A 20,824-nucleotide genomic window follows, 5' to 3' on the forward strand; every position below is an offset into this window, starting at 1 on the left:
GGTATATTCAGTAGCATATTTGCAGTGATTTCAGTAAAAACTTTAAAAAATTAAATAAATGCAAATACCAGGCAGATCATCAATGCCTGCATGATGGTAAATCTTATGCTAGTTGTGTTGACTAAAGTACATATTCAAGAAAATCTCACAAAGATTTGATTTCTCAATTGACAGCTGACTTGACTTTTCATTTTTATATTATTTTTGTCATTCATTCATTCATTCATTCTTTTTTCATTCTATTTTTAGAAAGGGTTTCACTATGCAGTTCAGGCTGTTCTTCATCTTACTTTGTAGCCCAGACTGACCTCAAACTCACTACAATCCCCCTGCCTCAACCTTCTGAGTACTGGAATGACAGGTGTGCACCAACATCCCTGACTGGGTTTTCCTTTTTAAATTTTCTCCAAAGCAAAATTAGTCAGATTATGTTATATTCTTATATTTTCTCAGGTTGGTTATTCAAAGTCAAATCAGAAAGCACTGCAAACATGCTGAAGGAGTTTCAAAATCCTAACCAACACATAACATAGTGGAACATAACATAGCATGGCATAGTATAGCATAATAAAACAAAACAAAACAAAAACCAACCATTTAACTCTGCTTGAATCAACTGCTTCCAAAGATACTTTAAGAATATCTAAGGTAGCCATACAACAGAAATATGATCCAGTAATTTCACATTCAAGCACTTTTCTTTGAAATAAAAGTGTATATACACACAAGAACATGAATAAAAATGGCTGTGGTACCCTGCTTTCAAGAATCAAGCCATAAACAGAACAAATGCCCATCAGCACATAGATGACACATGCATGAACAAGTTGCAGTTGTTTGGTTCATCCCCATAATAGCAGGTAGTGACAGCATAGGAGGAGCCAAGCATGGAGACACTGCTTGAAGTATACCAAGCAAAGAGCATTGCAACTAAACAGGCTCAGCACCATCACCTACAGGAAAGGCAAACTACCCAGGAGGGACACAAAGCTCATGGACTGTTTGGGATGGGAGGACAGGAGTGATAGCAGCTGCTAGCAGACAAGTTCCCCAGGAGTGACACACATGTGTCCTTCATCCACACGGGGCAATGATGTTCATGGACTTGCAAAGTCTTCCCTTGCTCTCACCACCTGCTGTCCCCCCTCACAGGCTGTCAGAGTATGGAGAACTACAGTGTGTGGCTGAGGTAAACATCCAAGGACTCATAAGTAATCATTCATAGGCATGTGAGAGGAAAACTTGCTAGGAATCCTCCTCCCCCGGACATGCGGAAGTTTTAACATGAAACATTCACGTCCTTCAAGGAAAAATATTATGGGCAGTCTGGGAACATCTCCATGCTCTCTAATGGAATTGAAATGAAACATATGCCCAGGAAAGGAGGTCACTTGAAAATGTGACATATCTCTAAGTGAAGACACTAAACACCTCATCTTCAGAGACAAGGGACCCTTTGGATGGAATTGTGTGATTGGCACAATGCCTGCCACATCTTAAGCATCTACATGTTTGCTGCATTTAAATTTTCAAAGTGTAGCAAAGTGTAAAACCACACTCAGTTTTCCAGTTTTTCAGCTGCTCTTTCTAAGGAGAATAGATTTGTAAAAATAAATTGGGCATTAGAGGAGGCAGCCCAGCTATTGACCCTAGCGTATGACCTCATTTGCTTGGCAACAGATCTAAACGAACTCTGAAGGATCTGGTCACCAAGCACCCTGGTCTGGTGACAGTTGGCCTTCACAGGCACTTGGCTAGAGAGAGTGATCAGTCAATACATTATGCTGCTTTCCCAGGCCTCAAAACCCCAGCCTCAGGACTCGCCATGGGAAAACTACCTGGGAACAAGTGAGAGGATGGTTCATTCAGCCAAGATACTTCAGGATGCTCACCGGGAACTGCCCTACTATCAAAGGCAGCATAGAACAGGCTTCACCAGGCCCAGTCCCCAGGCACCCAGACAGAAGAAGGAGCCTAGGCCAGATGTCCCTAGGCTCTGCCACCAGCCACTGAGAGACACAGACTCCCGGACAAGGCTATTTAGGCCTGGCCACCACTGTAAGTCTGCATAAACAATTCCCTCCCTAGGTCATCAGTGTGAGGGGGTCTGAGGACAGGCACTGAGGGCAGATGCTCCTGGGCAGGGACAGGGAAACTGAGCCTTGGCCACTGTCATGTTCACATTCCCATCTAGGACAGGGCTGGCAGGAGAAGAAGGACAGGGGCCATGTTTATCCACAGCCTCCAGAGTCATCTCCTGTCCTCCTGGGTAGAAGTCTGGGATAGCGCTTTTTGTCTTTGAGGAACATAAGTTTATGTTGTTTAACAAAGTAAATCCTGTGGTTTCTCAGAGCCTCAGGCTTTCTCCAGAATTCACGGCTCTGGCCCAACATAGCTGTACACAGGACATGGGCATGGAGCTGGCCCCTGGGCCCTGTGTGACATGTCCCTGCTACAGACATGGTACCCAGAATAACAATAGATATCTGCTCTGGTGCAAGGTGTGTCAGCAGAAGGGACTGTATTGGGCCCATATAGTAATGAGGGGAATTTAGGGTCAGATTAACCGTTTAAGCACATCCATCCAGGACTTGTCAAACACTGAACCTGTGGTCCTGCTCTCAAGGAATCTAGATTCCAAGTGTTCAAATACCATATGCTCTCTACTCAGCGTCTACCTTGTCACAGGTAAGGTCATTGTACACACATTGGTGGAGAAGGGGAAATGGGACACAAACACAAAGTCACTTCATTTCTTGGCATGATTGCATTCTGCCCTTGTATCTCATTTTCAGCCCTAGGCCTGGTGTCCATGGACCATTAGATTTCTGCCTCTCCATCCTATCCCCAGCTCTTACACACCATCAACTCACCAGAGATGTGCTCACCTCAAATGTCAGTCCACTCTGTCCATTTCTCTGGCACTTGTCTTACAGGAATTTTTCATGCACCGCATTTCCTTTCATAGAAGCCTCAGGGCTAAATGAGCACAAGAAAATAACAGTTAACACAGCTGCTCACCTTCCATGGCTATGAAAGAGTAGCTTAGTTCCTTCCTGTGGACATTCTCTTAGGAAACTGGGGAACATTCTGTGGGGCCTCATTAATGGATCTGGACATCTAGAATGATCCTCCATTTTCTCATCTCTAAAATTGGAGGCCGTCTTAAAACTCATAGGTTTTGTTAATGCATAGACTTCTTTTCTGCCTCTCCTCTATCAAGGTGATGTGAGCATGGTAGTATTCCTTAGTGAGCCCTGTAGCACAAGCCTCTGTGGACAATTTAGAGTGTGGGCTTTGCTTCAGCTCCAACCCTTCTGAGAAGTCATGTGCACGAGACCAATTCTATGTCCGCCCACTGTCTCATCACAGATCGGAAGTCAGCCAGCAGAGAGCCTGGCAGATGTCTGTACAGCAAGCCAGGTGCAGGCAGATGGACCTCACAGCCTGAAGGAGACTCCAGACTTAGCCTTCCTGGACAGCTGCCCCAGGTCTGGCCATTCCACTCTGGCTTCCTCCATGGCTGACATCTCAGACCTGCAGGCACCAAAACTGAGAATGTGAGTTCTTACCTTAGCAGCCCAGCGAGACTTGGCCACCTGCAGATTCAGGTCCTGGCCATGTGCAAGTTGATCACTCAACCCCAGTTTACAATGCTGAACGATGAGGTGCTGAGTGCATTGAGAACTCAGGGTCACTGGGGATGAAATGGGGGCTCCATGCAAAGTGGTTAGCTGTGGCCTTGGCCCCATGAAGACCTACAGTAGAGGCTGGGCTGATTCCCATGAATGATCTTCCACCCCCTTTACTGACCAACACTTGGGAGAAGCTTTCTATTCTTTGGAAAATAGATTGGAGTGTCACTATATAGGCCTCAGGGTTTGTTCAACACAGGAAACCCTGAGTACAGCAAAGAATCCATGACTGTCAGGTATCATGGAAGAGCAAATAGGTGTAATCATGCTACAAATACACATGAAGACACACTGTGTGCAGACACTTTTCTGGGTATTGGCCGAGACCTTGTAAGCAGAGTAGATGCAATTCCTGCCCTTTTGAGTTACAATGTTCTTTGGAGGCCAAAGAGTCACCATTTGCAGCAGAACAGATATTGCTCACCTAAAAGCCATTTTTCTAGACCCCAGGCCTTCCTCAGTGTGGGTACAGACCATGCATAAGTGGGTAAGCAATGAATCATTGCCTAAGATAGAGACTGCAGAGAGGCAAGACAGATACCAACTGACCTCTCACTTCTCAGATATTCGTGGAGTATCAGCCCTGATCCATTGAGTGCAGTGAAATGGCATATAGCAGTCACTGCCTTCACAAAGCTGACTTCACTGGGCAGGGGCAAGAGACAATGTGTCAGAAAGTACAAGTGTGATAAAACTATGCAAGATTTGCCTCTCACAGAGACTTCTTCAGCCTCTAATGGCTCCTTGGCCCAAAAGTGCCCCACTGTGGGTGGGAGAGGCTGTGTCTGGATGCTGTACAGACTGGGCAAAAAGCCTACACCCCTCCCACAAATGAGTTCCCCAGGTATATCAGGCCTCTCACTCAGCTGGCTCCCTTCTGCCCCAGACCCACATCTTCTGTGCTTGAGTCTTCATTTGAACTGTACTTCCATGTCGATCCCCAGGCTAAGCTTCTTCAGGAACAGCTAGAGCCCTCTGAAACTCCCGGGCCTGAGCTCCAGAGTTTATGGGCTTGTGGGCAGGGGATATGCCTTGGAACTCAGCAAAGTGCCCAAATGCTGTGTGACCCAGGAGCAGTCAATGTGGGGATGTAGTCTGGGAGGCTTTGCTGGGGCTGAGCTGGTGCACACAGCTGCCTCTGACAGGCAGTGGGAAGGTTTTGCCCCAAGAAATCCATGGACAGTTGGTGATATTTTATCTTCCTGAAATTACAGGGCCAGTTTCAGTCCATGCATAAGTTGCACCTCCTGACCTTGTGCCAGTTCCACCTGCAGCTCCCTCACCAGCTCTAGCCCCACAGCAAGAGCCAGCACCTGGATTCCCTTGTCCATCAGCTCCAGAGCTGGACCTCCTGGGTGCTCCACAGCAGGAGTCATCTCTTGAGTTCTACCTGTGGGCAGCTCTTGACCCACACCTGCCATTCCCCTCTTTTCCAGGTTTATTTATCATTGTATTCATCACTACTCTTATTTCTCAGATTTGTTAATGACAGAACAAAATAAATAAAATTTAACATTTTAATGAAGTTTAAAGTAATCAGCTTGCTGGCATTCAGTGTATTCTCAATGTTGTGAGGATTTCCCCACAGTCCAATTCCAGAATGCTCTTCAAATTTTTACACGATGCTTTTTTTTTTTACTTTCCCCTGCTGTTCCACCCCAGCCAACAGTTGTCCTATGTCCTTATAATTAACTTATGTTACATTTCCCACATCAATGCCATCAAGTTTTCTTTGCCCAGAGAATGGTGGTAGTGACTCTTTAGGGTTAGTTAGATTTAGGGTTCAGGTTAGGGTTAGGGTTAGGGCTGGACTAAGCTTCCAAATATTGCATCATACCCACTGCAATGATCATAAAGAAAGAACAATCCATGCAAAGCAGTGCTTTGTGCTGGTAATGGCTTGGCCCTGAACTAGGTTCTCAATGCCCGAAACATTGAGAACAGTCACGAGTTAATGGACTGCACCACTGGGGACAAGGTAGGGTGTAATTTCCAATTCTTTGCATCACATGTGCCATGGACCTAATCAAAAACATAATCAGTACACACTGTAATTAGTAGTAATAAAAATATGATAATTTATAAGCAAAACACACAGCAAGAAAATCCACTTCTGATATGTGGGTATAAAAGCACAACTCATGAAAAACCTCATGCAGGAAGGACACACTCTACCTGGCCAGCACTGAGTCCTTCATGCACATGCATACCTGACAATCAAAGCATCAGCTGTCCTCAAACTAAGACCTCACTAATGGAATTTTTGGGCCAACCTTACTATCATGGCAACTGCACTTTTATACTTTGCTCTATGCAAAACTTAACAGAGACACATAGAGATCTCACTGTATGCTGACTACCCAAGATGCCCAGAAGCAGCTCACTTGGGAAGACACGTAAACCCATACTGCCAAAAGCTGGTGACAACTACGTCATGGAAAAGAAAGTGAAAACAAAATGCAGGCAAATCTTCTGGAGGAGCCCTCAATTGGGCTCCCAAGTCCAGCCTTTGTAGCTCTGCTCAGACTCCTGATTTCTAGCAAAGTGATCAAAATAGCTGTCTCCTCTCTGGCCTCAGGATACAGGCTCAGAAGTGGGTGTAACATTTACAGCTGGATGTGCCCCTTGTCTTTCTATATTTTCTGTCTTGGCAGAGAAATCCCCTTGTCTTCCTCTACTTTCCTGGCTTGCCTGCCCAAAGGAGGTTCAAAGGCTGAGGACTGCTTTCATTGCGTTCTATAGGTTACAGTATGTTGTATCTGTGTTTTCATTGTATTGTAAGTATTGTTTAGTTTGCCCTTTAATTTCATCTGTAACACACTGGTTATTCAGAAAGTTGTTATTTAATTTCCATGTATTTGAAGGCTTTGCACTTTTTTGCCATTGATTTCCAATTTTATTGAGATATGGTCTGATACTATGCATGCGACAATTTTGTTCCTTTTGCATTTAGTTAAGCATGCTGTATTGGTTAATATATGATCTATTTTGGAGAAGGTCCCATGTAGAGCTAAGAAGAATGTGTATTCTAATATAACTTATGATGTGGTTTGGTGGAACACTCTGTAAACATCCTTCAAGTCCATTTGCTCACAGGTATTATTCAGTGCTGTTATTTCTTTGCTGACTTTTTGTCTCGTTGGTCTATCTCTAACAGTAGGGTGTTAAAGTCTCCTATTGCAATTATGTACTTGTGTTTGGTTTTTCATGTGCATTAGTATTTGCCTTATATAGTTGGGTGCTCCTGTATTTGGTGCATATATATTTGTAATTCTTCCATTTGCAGTTTCTCACTTACTCGTATGTAGTTGCCTTCTTAATCTCCTTTAAACATTTTAGGTTAAAGTTCACATTTTCCACAAACACAATAGCTACCCTGCTTTTTTCTGGGTTCCTGTTTCATGGAAAACTGTTTTCCATCCTTTGTCTTTTAATCTATGAATTTTGAGTAGGATATGTTTGTTGTATACAGCATATTGAGGGGTCCTGTTTCTTGATCCATTCTGTCAACCTGTTTCTTTTTATAGGTGAGTTATGCCCATCTACCTTGATGGAAATCACTGATATGTAATGGCTTGACTTTGCCATGTTGGCTTCCTGTTGTTGATTTCCTGCTTTTCTCCCTTGTTCAATTTCTTGCCCAGCCTGGTCATTTCTTTCTGTTGTTCTGGAGATTGTGGTCATTTTTATCTCTATCTAGCATGTCTTTCAGTAATCCTTCTAGGGTTGGTTTGGTGGACATGAATTTCTTCAGTTGTTCTTTGTCATTGAAGTATCTTGTTTCTCCATTAAATTTGAAAGTCACTTTTTCTTGGTACATCAGTCTAGGTTGAAAGTTGTTTTCTGTTAGGGCTTGAAATTGTTCACTCCAAGCTCATCTTAACCTGAAGGTTTGTGCTGAAAAGTTTGCCTTAATAGTAATCATAGTCTTTCCTGGACAGGTGAGTTGTGTCTTTTCTCTAACAGTTTTAGTATTCTCTCTTTAAGCTGTATGTCTGGGATCTTAAATATTATATGTTTGACCATAGACTTATGTTTGTTGTGACTGTTTTGCACTTTGTGTGTCTCACTTTTTTGTATATCAGAATTTTCTTCATGTTTGGAAATCTTTCTGTTATTTTTTATGTGAATAGCTTAGTTAGTCATTTGCATTGACTCCTGCATCTTCACTGATGTCTATTAGTCTTACATTGCTTCTCTTGGCATCATGTTGAAGCTGCTGGATTGTCATTTCATGATGCTTTGCTATTTTTATATGTTCTACACTTCCATGATCACTCCCTGCAATACTGTCCTCAAATTATGAAATTCTATCCTCTGCTTCATTTAAATGGTTTTGCCAGCTTTCAATTTTTTTATTGCTTGAATATCTCTTTGCATATGTTTCATAGATTCTGCTTGTTTTCTAAGTTGTTCACTCATAGTTTCAATTTACCATGCTCCTGTATTTTTTGTTTTATCTGTTTCTTCTCTAGCTATGTTGAGAAACATGTTTCCTACAGTTGTTACATCTGTTATTTCTTTACATGAGACATTATTTCTAGTTTGATGTCCTCGATAGCTTCATGGATCTGTTTCTTTACTTCATTTGCTATCTTTTGAAGTTTCTGATTTATGCCTTTTAAAGTCCTCTATTTCAATGTCTGTTGGTCTTGCTCCTGATGGAGTAGATGTTTGAGATTGCATTTTGCCTTTTCTTATTGTCATTTTCCAATAGGTATAACATCCATGGTGGGACTGTTTCACTGACATTTTGCTTTAGCTCTTTCGGCCGCTCCCATATTCCAAAGCTGCCTAGATTGTACACATGTATTATGAGTAGAGAGGAACAGTCCCCTGAGTCCTTCTGCTTGGGCTAGGGGCTCCTCTACCGCCATCTTCTGTCAAGTCATAGGCCTGTCACACAATACCAGTCAACTCTGACAAGAACTGTCCTAGTCATGGGGTCTTAACTTCAGGAGAAGTCAATACTCCCTGGGTCATGCAGTGTGACTTCCACAGGATCCAGCTGTGATACCAAGTCTCCCAGCAGACTCACAATTCTATCACTTCTAAGGCCTTCAACATGCCCTTGGCCATCACATGAACACTTTCCAGTTTCTACATGCCTCCTATCATTGTCAATTATCAGGTAAGTGAATATTCATCCCACAAGAGAAACCCTGTTGATGTTTTGAAGAGCACAAAGGAGACTTTCATTTTTGTTCAAAACACACTGGTATTGGTGAGGAAGTGCACAAAAGAAATTTCTTCTGTCTTGCTTGTGGTACATTCACTTCAGATACCATTTTGGCAGTTAATTTCAGGTTAACTCATCTGACTATCTTAGGATTCTGTGCGTACAATCCTCTACGTCAGGAAGAGAATTTTATAAGATATTCACTTCAACTTTGTTTCCAACAACTGAAAATTGCAATGTGAATATCCAATAACATTTGAATGAATAAACAAACCACAGAAAACCATGAAGTGAGAACCTACTAAAGAAAATCCATAGCAAAACACTGTACAGTAATCTCACTGTACATAATCATTAATGATTATGATTGGTGAAAGAAGGCCGAGAGGTCAAATTCTGTCCACTCATTACATACATTTTCAAAATATGACAAGACACATGTGATAGAAGGCAGTTCAGATCATATAAGAGATATACTCTGTTCTCTCAGAGTTTCTGTGTATCAGGAATCCAGGAGGTTTCACTGGGTCTGCTACCATCATATCTCTGTGAAGAAAGGCTCAGGAGAGATGGCACTAGGGCAAAATTTGCTCTCAGGCTCTGTCCCTTGTTACAGGCAGGACCCAAGGCAAAAGCCTGATTCCTTTTGGACTGTTTTACCTTTTCTCACTCAAAGCTCATCAGCCTCTCCTCTTGCAAGCTTCAGAGACAGCAGTGACTTCCCCACAGCCAGAGATCCAGAGAGGGAGAAAAATAAATACTAAAATATAAGAGAGAACATAAGAGGGAAATAACAGAAGATGTATAACAGTTATTTTAATGCGTGAACCTTAGTATTTGCATCACATGATGTCTGCCATTGTCAGTTATTTAACAGTGAGTCAGGAGCTGGGGAGAGAGCTCAGCATAGTGTACTTGCTTACCATGCATGAGGCCCTGGGCTCAATTTCAGCACTGTTAATGCAAAATAACAACACTAATAATAGTAATAATAAAAATAATCCACTAAGTGAGGCCCATAATGTAGAGAATGGGCTACTCAACTTTTTGCACCAGAAGGTCAGCTGTCACCTATTGAGTAGGAGTCAGGTCAAGGGAGTGCTAATTTACAAAGGTGTGAGAGTAGAAGCAATGCCAGAATATTTGGGGTGCAACTCCATCCATAGTGTATGCATAGCCTGTGTGAGTTCCTGACTCAAAGGCCATAGCACCAGTACATAGCAGAGATTGTGAAGCTTAGGGAACATAAAGATGATTGAATTGAAGAACGTCTGCCCCCTCACAATGCCACCAGGGAATATGTCCAGGAGGTCAGTGTCATTTCTACCACCAGGCAGCACTGTATTCCACGTTCATTGCACCCACTCCTGGATTTAACCTCTAATTCTGTATACTATGTACACAAGACACCAGCTAACAGGCATTACAATTGTCATCTAAGAATGGTGATAATGTCCCTAGGAAGTAGACGCCAAGATGACCTCTATAGTGCATGGGGACACTCTGTGAAAGACCTGAGGGAGGGTGTCTTGTCTAGGTTTATGTAGGAAGACAGGAGGAGGATGTGGGTCTAAACTCAGATCTTTCTCCTCAGAGCTGTGACCCTCTCAGCACTGCTGGTTTTTCTTAGCCTTGGTGAAGCCTTGCCTTCTACCATGGATCTGTCACTTGGATGAAGCTGTTCTCTTCATTGTGAAGGACAGCGTAGAGTCGTTCCATGGGCTTCCAAGGTATCCACAGCAGGAATCTCTGGGTGATAACATAGGACACAGGTTCACACAGACATCATAAAAGGAGCTGGTGTGTGCCTTTAACCAGCAATTTACTAGACTGTGACCATGATGCAATGACCAGTCCAAATGTAGCCACTGTTCTCTTGTGATTCCATGTTATCCAGGAGACAAGTCCCTCTAAAGAACAGATCAGGTTCTACCCACATTACTGTGAATTTGCCTAACTTCCTGGCCTCTGTATATGTGAACACATAATAGGGGGGAAGGGTGTCCCCAGAAGGCACACAGAATGGAAGGATGCATCCTGATACGAAGTGAAGAGGAAGGAATAGCAGGCAGAACACACTCCCTCTGATCACTCACTTCACAGATATTTACAGTGCACCAACCCTGTAGAGTAAGCGCAAGTAGAGTAACACTGCAGACACCATTCTCTTTCTCACAGAGACAACACCACGAGGGTGGGAAAGGAAGATGGATTTCATGCTTTCCTAAAGAATGGAGGACAGGTGGTTGCAGCACTTTTAGGGACTACGATCAGCAGGGGAAGGCTTCTTGGACCAGCACTGTCCCATTCAAGGCAGAGTGAAGGCTGGGCTGAACTCTCTGCAATTGGAGCATGAGGCTGGTTTCAAATTCTACAAGATGTCCCAGCTGAATTGGACAATCCTGAGCTCACTGAAAATAAGCACTGTCTTCAGAAGACTTTGGCTTTGGCCTGTGAGCCTTTGGGGAGTGCATGGAACACTTGACAAGGAAAAAGACTGTCAGTAGTGGGACATCCTGTAACCCTGAGGCATGCAGAAATGAGTTGGTCAAAGCTGAATGAGAAACTTTACTGGGGTGGATTTGTGCACAGAGTTGTCTGTGACAGGCATTGCGAAGTTCTGGGGCCTGCAAGGAGCAAGAACAGTTGGTGATTGTTGTCCTTCTGCTGATGGAGGGCTGGTACCTGACTAACTTCAAGTCCAAATTGCAAAGCTTTGGTCATCTGCACCTCCAGTGACTTCACTAGCTCTGGGATCAAAGTGAAAACTAAGGTCAGGCAACCTGTTAAGGAATTCCATAACTGGCACTTTTACCGCACCATGACAGGTATCTTGAACTCTACTTAGGGGCAAGTCCTGCAAAGCACCTGCTTTTCCCTTCCCATCCCCTTGAAACCCCTTCCGTTGTATTTCTTTCAGTTTTGATGTTTACTCCTATGTCTATAATTATTCTCAACATCAAATTCCAAGGTAATTTTAATTAAAAGTTAAGATATCATTCATTTCAACATATTCAATTCAGTAGCACATCATCACATCACTAATTTGTACAATTTCCACATCCATTGAGTTCCAGCACTCTGCTCAGTTTGGGAACTTCCATATCCTTGTTCTCTCTTGCTACTCCCCACCCACTCTGACATTTTTGCCCTCTAATTTAGTACTGTGGGTCTTTAATATTCATACATCAGATTATGTTTGGTCAAATATTCCTAGAGGAGACTGGCTGCTATTGCTCTTCAATAGAAGAGAAAATCCCAGATAGACCAAAGTGTACAGATAAAATGTGAAGACTATTGTTTATCTACTAATTTTTTCATGTTGGAAAAGTTTTCCCATGATCTCAGTGGTACAAAAGAGAGAGAAAGATCTGATTCTTTACATTTGAAAAACAGAACCAAGAATAATGTAGAATCCACAATAAGAAAGCTTTGCTTACAAGCAGCAGGCAGATAAATAGTTTGTATTAGAAGTGACAAAGAGGTGTAATGAGTCCATTCTGTGAGAGATGAAAAATTCTTGTAATTCAAAAGAGAATCACCACATGTAAACAAATGTAGAAAATGCTGAGCTTCCCAAAGCTGATTCATGCAAGCACACATCCCTGACATGTGCTGTGTCCCCATCTGATTGGCAGGTTTTAAGGCAAATGCTGAACATCACTAGGGAGAACATGGTGTGCAGAGAAGAGCCCTGTCCAGTAGCTCCCATCACAGCTCTACACAGGTGTCCCCAGACCTTGCAATGCTCACAATAGAGATTTATCCCACACAGAGATCCACATAACTTTTCAAGCTTTCTGTTTAAGATTGTGGTTCACAGCACTGATTGAAGCAGGAGGAAACTGGGAGCCTTGCTACTCTCCACACGGAGAGTTCAAGGCATCAAAGTGCGTCACAAGAACCAGGGAAAGCTGCAGGGATGCTGAGCTCAGTCTCTCTCTGCCCACAAGGGAAGAGGAAAAGGAATCTGATCACGAAGTAATACACTGATGAGATAAGGTTGTGTGCATGGAAGATCTTGGTTTTGAAAATGAAATGTCTCTGACATCAATGTGTGTTCACACATAGCCATGTAAGAATCTATGGCCAACATTGGTGTCTCAGCAGTGTACTTACTTATGCAAACCCTGACTCAAAATAAAAAAGAAATTTGAAAACAGAATTTACTGTAGTTCAGTTCATGGGCTTGCATTCAATTCCCAGAATTGAGTTAAGGAAAAAAATTGGGAGCAAGATGAAGGGCTGCAGAACACCATCACCTGGTCTTTCTGGAGAGTAGTGTGCCCCAAGCAGCTTGAGCCTCCACATCTTTCTTGGGCACTTTGATTTTCAAGAATGATCAGTTCCATGAGGGATGGGGAAAACAGGATTTTCATCCATGAATACAAAGTCTCACTAACAATGGAGAAGAAATTTTCAATGATAACTAAACTGCATGGTGACCACAGTTAATAAGAAGGATAGCTTTCAAAACTGCTAAACAATGGGATTTGCAGTTGTAGTCACTGTCAAAGTATTTGTAGGTTAGTAAGGTGGTAGACACGTGGCAGACACATTACCTGGATTGATTCTTTCTACAAAGGAGACATAGATCAAAAGCACATGTTACCCCACAAACATTCATAATTATTGTGAATTACCAAAGGAAGATATCCTATACCTGTACTCCCAGCACTCAGGGAGAGTAAGGAAGGAGGACCACAAGTTTAAACCCAACTTGGAGAGCTGAGTAAATTATTTAGAGATTATCTCAAAAATTAAAAAAAAAAAGTTTTAAAGTGCATGGGCATATAGCTCATACAGAAATCCGTGTGATCATTGAACACAGTGTATTAACCACTATTCTGTTATGAAAAAAATTAATCTATTTATAAAAGTGTTTTCATACTTTATTAATATCTACCTGTGCTACATTAAAATAAAAAAGAAGAAAAAATTGTTTGTTTGTTTGTTTTATTTTCCTTGGAGACAAGGTATTGCTATGTACTGCAGGCTGACCTTGACTCAACAAGTATTTCAGGCTAGCCTTGAACTCCCTGAGATCCTCGAGTCTAACCCTTCCATGTGCTGGGATTACAGGCATGCACCACCATGCCTTGCAAGAAAGTGTTTTTTTTTTAATTGTCAAGAGGATAAAACCAAATGAAATAAAACAGAATAGATTGAATCAAAACAAAAGGATGATCATGGTACATCAGTTAAAAATAAAATTTGTGTGCCCTCTCAGCTGGTACAGAAAATGACTCAACACCTTACTGAACTCCAAATTTCTCCAGATAATTGGGCAAATACCTAAATTTTGCAAGGTGTCTATTTTTAACATGTCTTGTCTAAGAAGCAATTCATATGAAGTACCAGGGAAAGAATACAGAACTTGGATTTACTATTTCCAATGTCTGGAATTTATCCCAAGAAAAAAAGATATATGCTCAATGCAGTTTTTCTATGAGGAACTAGACTTGTGTACATGGTCAATAACAGGATAACTAAGTAAAACTCTACTTATGCATATAATATAAATATTCAACACTATGCAAATACATAAATGATGTGAGCAGAACTGGGGAGTATGGTTAGAGACAGCCGAATAAGGACAAGATGGGTATTCTGCAGCAGGTTCAACAATGTGGGTGAATTGTTTTTTTTGTGGATTTAAATTTTTAAACTGCTGATCACACTTTCTCATCCCTCAAAGCCCCATGCCACATTCAGACTCCTCACAAAGCTTAAACACCCAAGAGACACCAATATTAAAACAAGCAGAAAGCCCTTATCAATGGAATGGACTGGAGACAAAGCATGTGCAGGTAGAATAAGAACTGCTGTCTTAGTATAACATCTAGGTCCTGTCTCAGTCTGCAGGGAGGAGCTCCAAGTGGAATAAAATCGTCCTATTGGGGTAAATGTCCGCAGCTCAGGAGGGCCAGGCTCACTGAGAGCAGAGGCCATGTGAGACCCCCAGCCCCCTTGCCACAGGTCCCACACCAGGGCTGGGCTCCCAACAGCACCTGGGGGGTTGCAAGGATCCCGGGCCCCGTGCCAGGCGGACCCCGACAGAAAGGAGGGAGGAAAGGAGGGCCCTGAAGACCTGAGGCTAGGTCGCCCCAGTGCCGCACCCGCCGCCTCCCCGGACCCCCGACCAAGGGCACCTGCGCAGCTAACATCTGGGCCACTGGCTTGCGCCGCCACTCAACAAGGGCTGCTGCCTGCCTACCTGGCCCAGACCACAGTCCCAGGCCAGCCACAGCCTAGGCCGAGGAAGGAAGAGTGCTCAGGTCTCCAGAAGGGGTCGCTAGCGGCAAAATGGCCACTCCATTGCATCCACTGTGAAGGGAGGCCGGGGCGGGGCGGGACTGAGTGGGATGCGGAGGCCAGTGGCTAGGGACCGTCCCTGGGCCCGGGCCGCCCAGGTTGGGCTGGGTGGAGTGTAATCTTAGCTCGCGGCCAGGGGTTGGGGCCAAGAGAAGTGAGTGGCGGGGCCAGAAGCTGGGACCCAGGAGGTGCAGAGCCCTCCAGGAGGCAAGAATGAGGCAAGAATGAGGCAATGGGCATGGCAGTGAGGGTTAGGGTTTCTCTGACGCTGGGTGTGGCTGCAGGTTGAGCTTCTGGGAGACTGAGCCCCAGGCCTGCTGTGAGGGGAAGCAGAGGAGTGGACTGAGTCTGAGGCTTGGAATTTATAGATGTCTGGACTCAAATCTTCCCAGGCCTGACACCTTAGGTACATTGCTTCTCTTCTGAGAGCCTCAATTTAAACTATTCTTATTCTCGTATTATTTTGCTTTGAAATATTGTGTGTTTTTTTTCTATTAAAAAAAAACAAACTGTGATGAATGGCAATACTCATCTCTTGGCACTGTTGTGAAGATCCAACGAAAACCCTGCAGAGTCTTCCCATGGTCCCTATCATATAGCAAGTGCTCAGAAGCCATTGTTATTTGCGTTGTTGCCCTTCTTTTATTAAAGAGAAATGAGTGCTTTCGGTATCCGTCATCTGATGTCTTCATAACTTAAAAATATGTTTACATGTTAATATAGCACACTAACAAGCATATGTAACACTTACAGGTGTAAGGTCAGGGCCTCTCTGAGGTGCTTTACATATGTTAATTCTTACAAGAGTAGCGGTTAGGAATTATTTTTATTTTCATAGCTGACTGAGCCAAGACAACAACATTTAATACCTTTTCCAATGACAAAGGTGTGGACAGAATTTTAACCCAGTGGGCCTCATACCAACACCTCCTTTAATAACCCATACTTTGCACAGCAATGCTACAGTTCTTCTTTGGATTTTTCACATGAGTGAGGCATGAAATTGTTCAGGGGAGGTTGCACAGGTAGCAAGAGGCAGGTTGTGTCAGGGTTCACTAGAGGATTAGATTTAATTTGTGAGAGAGAGAGAGAGTGTGTGTGTGTGTGTGTGTGTGACACATAATGGATTTATAAAGTAGGATTAGAATGGCCTTCTGCAGACTCATGGGGAGAACACAAAAGGGCCTTGTTCTCCTTGAAGATGCAGAAGAATTGGCTGAAGGTAAAACGGACTGTTCGTGAGCACTGTGTGAACATTTGTTGGCCTGCTTTGGGAACTTAAGAAAGATTTTCTGGGGTGAGCTCCCAAGGTCAGAGAATGTACATGTTCAAGACATCAGCAACAGGGGCTGGGGGTTTAGCTCAGCGGCGTAAGCACCTGCCTTGCAAGCAGGCAGTCGTGAGTTCGATCCCTGGTACCGATAAAAAAGGAAAAAGACAAAAAAAATAAAAAGAAAAAAGAAAAAAAAAAGACATCAGCAACAGTGGTAGTCAGTGTGGAGCAGAGCAGAGAACCACTGTTTTTGTTGTATAATTCTTACAGTTTTCTATCTCATATTTACATTCTTATATAGTGCTCTAAGCAGTCCATGGTGGCCAGGAAGCAGAGTAGAGGGACAGCACCAGGGAAGAAGGAGCCAGAGACCAGATGGAGCACGTAGCGTCATTCCTCCATAACCCCTACAGATGAGCCCAGAATTATACTTTACTAATCCCTTGGACAGCTCTCAAGCCCATCAATTGACAATGAAATCAATCATCACATAGCAGAAATTTTGTGAGGTTAAAATTATAGGTGATTTACATATGTGTGTGTATATATATATATATATATATATATATATATATATTGTTTTTTTGGTTTTTTCCACCTTTAAAATTCTATCCAAAGTCAAAAAATGCTGAATTTTATATATTAGAAATAACCTTTCCTTAGGTAAATTTTACAAAATGAACTGAAAAAGACTGAAAAATAAATGAACAAGAGTTTAAAAAGAAACAACTACTTGAAAGACAGTTAAACAATTTCTGTGTTAAACAAGCAAGACCTGAAATATTCAACTGCACACTGAGTATCTTCCCCTTGGAAATCAGTGCTACATCTATACAAACAGAAGAATGACTACAGCAACTTTATTTTTGAGCTCAAAACTGGAAACACCAAAAAGGGCCTCAGCTGATGGACACATGAGGATCTGTGGTTCATCCACACAATGGGGTGTGATGGCTCAGCCACTGACAAGGAGCAGCACTTGGAAAACCTAACATGGTTATGAGGATTGAATAAACCCTACCAGCTCCCCCCAAAACAAAAACAAAAACCTTCTGCATCCTGTGTGGTTACAGACCTGTCACCTTTAGAAAATACAAAGTGTTTCCCAGAGACAAAAAGCAGACACATTGCTTAGGATGGAGGAAAGCAATTTTAAGGAGCCATAAGTAAAATATGAAGGTGACGTATACATCACCACTTCGGTGATGATTTTCAAGGGGCTCATGTATGACAAGATTCCTAGAGGATTTTTTGTTTGTTTTTAGTTTCAGTTTTGTTTATTTTTGGTACCAGGAACCAAATTCAGGACCCTGTGCTTGCCAGGGAGCACTTTGCCACTGAGATATACCCCGGGCCCATGTCAAGTTTCATCCAATTTTGTATTTAAACCTGTTAGTTCATTGTATGTAAATTATAAGGAAATAAAATTGCTTTTAAAACACTTCTCATCTGAGCTATCCACAAAATCTTTATTTACTTATAGATTTACTGACAAGAAATTTTGTTATTTAAAGATTTATTTCTAAGCAGTATTGTTTATTTATAGATTATTTTATACAAAGTCTGTTTATTTATAGATTTATTTAATTTTTCTGTGCTGAAGATTGAGTCCAGTGCCTTGGTCTTTTATCATAATTTATTCCCAGACAGGGCCTTGCTAAATTGCTAAGTTGTTTACATTGGGCTGGAATTTTATTACACTTATTAGCATTTTTTGTACTGAAGTATAACAAAGGTAACTAAATTGAGTAGTCTCAAGTAAATCAATAAATACAGATTAACAAACAATAGCTGGGTGTGATGGTACATGCATGTATTCCTGGCACTTAGGAAGCTGAGGCAGGAGGATCATTGCAAGTTCTAGATAAGACTAATTTACATAGTGAAATTGAAGGCCAGCCTGAACTACACAGTGAGAGTCTTAAAAATTAAATTAATAAAATAAAATAAGATAAACCCTGGACTAAGGCAAGGAATTATCTTCTAGTCCAAAGCATGGGCATCTTCAGAGGATTTACTTTCAAAGGTGATATTGTTTGTATCTGGGTGTCCCCACCAAACCCTCATGAAGTCACAGAGGCAGCTAAACCTAGCATCTGTGATTGGTTCATTGTTTAGTGCTGTGATTGGTGATGAAAGTGCTTCACCTTCCCGGGGTTTAAATTATCGGAGTAAAAGAAGTCTCACCAGTTCATTTTGTGAGAGAAGTGAGAAAGTCTTGTAATTCAAAAGGAAATCACCACCTGTGGCCAACAGGTGCAGAAAACATTCAGCCTCCCAAAGTTGATAAGCACAGGCACAAATTACTGAGATGTGCTGTGTCCCCATCCAATGGCACCTTTTAAGGCAGGAGCTGAACAGCACTGGAGAGAACATGGGGGATAGAGCAGAGTCCTGTCCCGTAGCTCCCATCACAGCTACATCAGAGCCATCTTTGGCCTCACAGGACTAAGAAGAGAGGTTTCTCCAACAGAGAATACTACACAAATTTTCAAGATTTCTTTTCAAGAGTTTGATTCACAGTACTGTTTGAAGCAGGAAGGAACTGGGACCCTCCCTAGCCTTCACTTAGAGCATGCACAGGAGAGCTGTTTGAAGAATGCCATGCATGATTGTTGGAGGGAACTCTGGCCAGGGCCATAGAGGTGCAGGTCTAGGGGTGAAAAACTCATAGCACAGCAAGATTTTTCATGGGCTAACCAGTGCGCTGGGAGTCTACACTGCAAACCAGTGCTTCCCAACACCAGGGACAACAATGAGCAAGGGCATTTGGATGCCAGAGTGGCCAGTCAGGTGAGGGGCAGCCCTGACTGACACACCTGAGAAGAGTATCCGTCTGGAGCTGAACCCCCAGCAGGTCCACCTCACTTCCTTTTCAGGTCTGTCAGCAAGGACATCACACAGGAGCACGGCAATACAATTGAAGTTTACTCAAACTAAATTATTTAGCTTCCTTTTGAAGAAATGATTGAAAATGCACAAGTCTGAGAAATACAAGGCTGAGAACAGCATTCTGCATGTTGTGTAAATAAACTGACCCTTTACAAGTCATGGAAATAATGCCTGTGGGTGAGTCTGCAATGGCAGAGGTGTGCAAACTCATGCATGCAGGTTTCACAATTGCAAAAGAATAACTCCAAATAAATGCTACATGGACATGACTTCCCTTTGGGACTGCACTGTAGCAAGCTAGATTTACTGAGCCACCTCAATAAACCCAAGGGAAAACACACTAGATGATACCATCACCCAAATATGAGGGTTCAGGAGCTCTGCTTTATGCTTGATGCTGCTGCTGGTTGACAATTTCAAGGTGTTTCTATCTGCACAACCAATTTTCACCCCTCTCAGCTAATGATTGCCTGGAAGTGGATCAGACTATGTCTTTACTTAAAACCCCACCATGATTTCAGGATGGATAGCAGTCTCTTGTTTACTGGAAATTCTTTTTGAAGTTTGGGTGTAAGAATCCTTAGACCATGTGCTTAGCAAGTTGAGGGGAAATGAGATTGTTTGAAGTAAATATAGGAAACTCATTTGTCAGTGGCAGATTCAGTTGGTATTGAAGCCCATATGTTATGGGTAAACAGGAATGAGTCAGGGTTTCCTGTACAAAGTGCTGGAAGGCACAGCAGTGTCCCCAAGTTCAGTTTCTGCTTTGCTTCCCTTATTCTACCAAGCTTGAGAGTGGATTCTCAGCATTCAAGCACATAGGGTTTGAACTAGCGTAGAAATCTGTAAAAACTTCTGTTAACTGGGGAGTGAAAAGACAAAGAAATGTTTTTTGGCAAAATGCAGTTCTAAATATATGCTTAAATAAACAAACAAGCCAGAAAAATAACAACAAAGCGAAATGTAATGAAAATATTGTGTTTTGTTCCAGTGGCACTGCCTCAGTCTCAAAGATAGGAGCAAAATTTGCAGAGTAGAAGGGTCACTGAAGACAGTGGTCTTCATGGTCTTGATCCCCAGAGGTGCATATTTGGTGCCCTGCCCTCTAAGCCAGATGAATTCAGGATAGCACCTGAATCCTGGTGGAGGCTGAGACCAGGACCCAGGAACTGAGGCCCCCAGGGCTGAGGAATCAGAGTTTTTGCTGCGTCCTGGCTGCTCTGCCTTCCCTTGCCTGCAGGGCTGCAGCATGGATGAGGTGGGGGAAAAGGGTGAAAGGCAGGCAGTGCTAGGCTCCTGTGCAAGCTGCACATTCCCTGTGCTGCCTGAAAGCAGGAAGATTCAGGTCTTCCTTGCTGGAAATATAGACACTGAAGCAAATCACTTGTTGTCCTATGGCAGTAGCAGACACAGGTCAGCACGGTGGCTTTTATTGTAGGAAGGGCAGGGACACCCACCACAGCAGGATCC

Source organism: Cavia porcellus, unplaced genomic scaffold (assembly GCF_034190915.1).
Source record: "Cavia porcellus strain 051 isolate PalLab524CR breed Dunkin Hartley unplaced genomic scaffold, mCavPor4.1 scaffold_46, whole genome shotgun sequence".
In the NCBI taxonomy this organism is placed as follows: domain Eukaryota; kingdom Metazoa; phylum Chordata; class Mammalia; order Rodentia; family Caviidae; genus Cavia; species Cavia porcellus.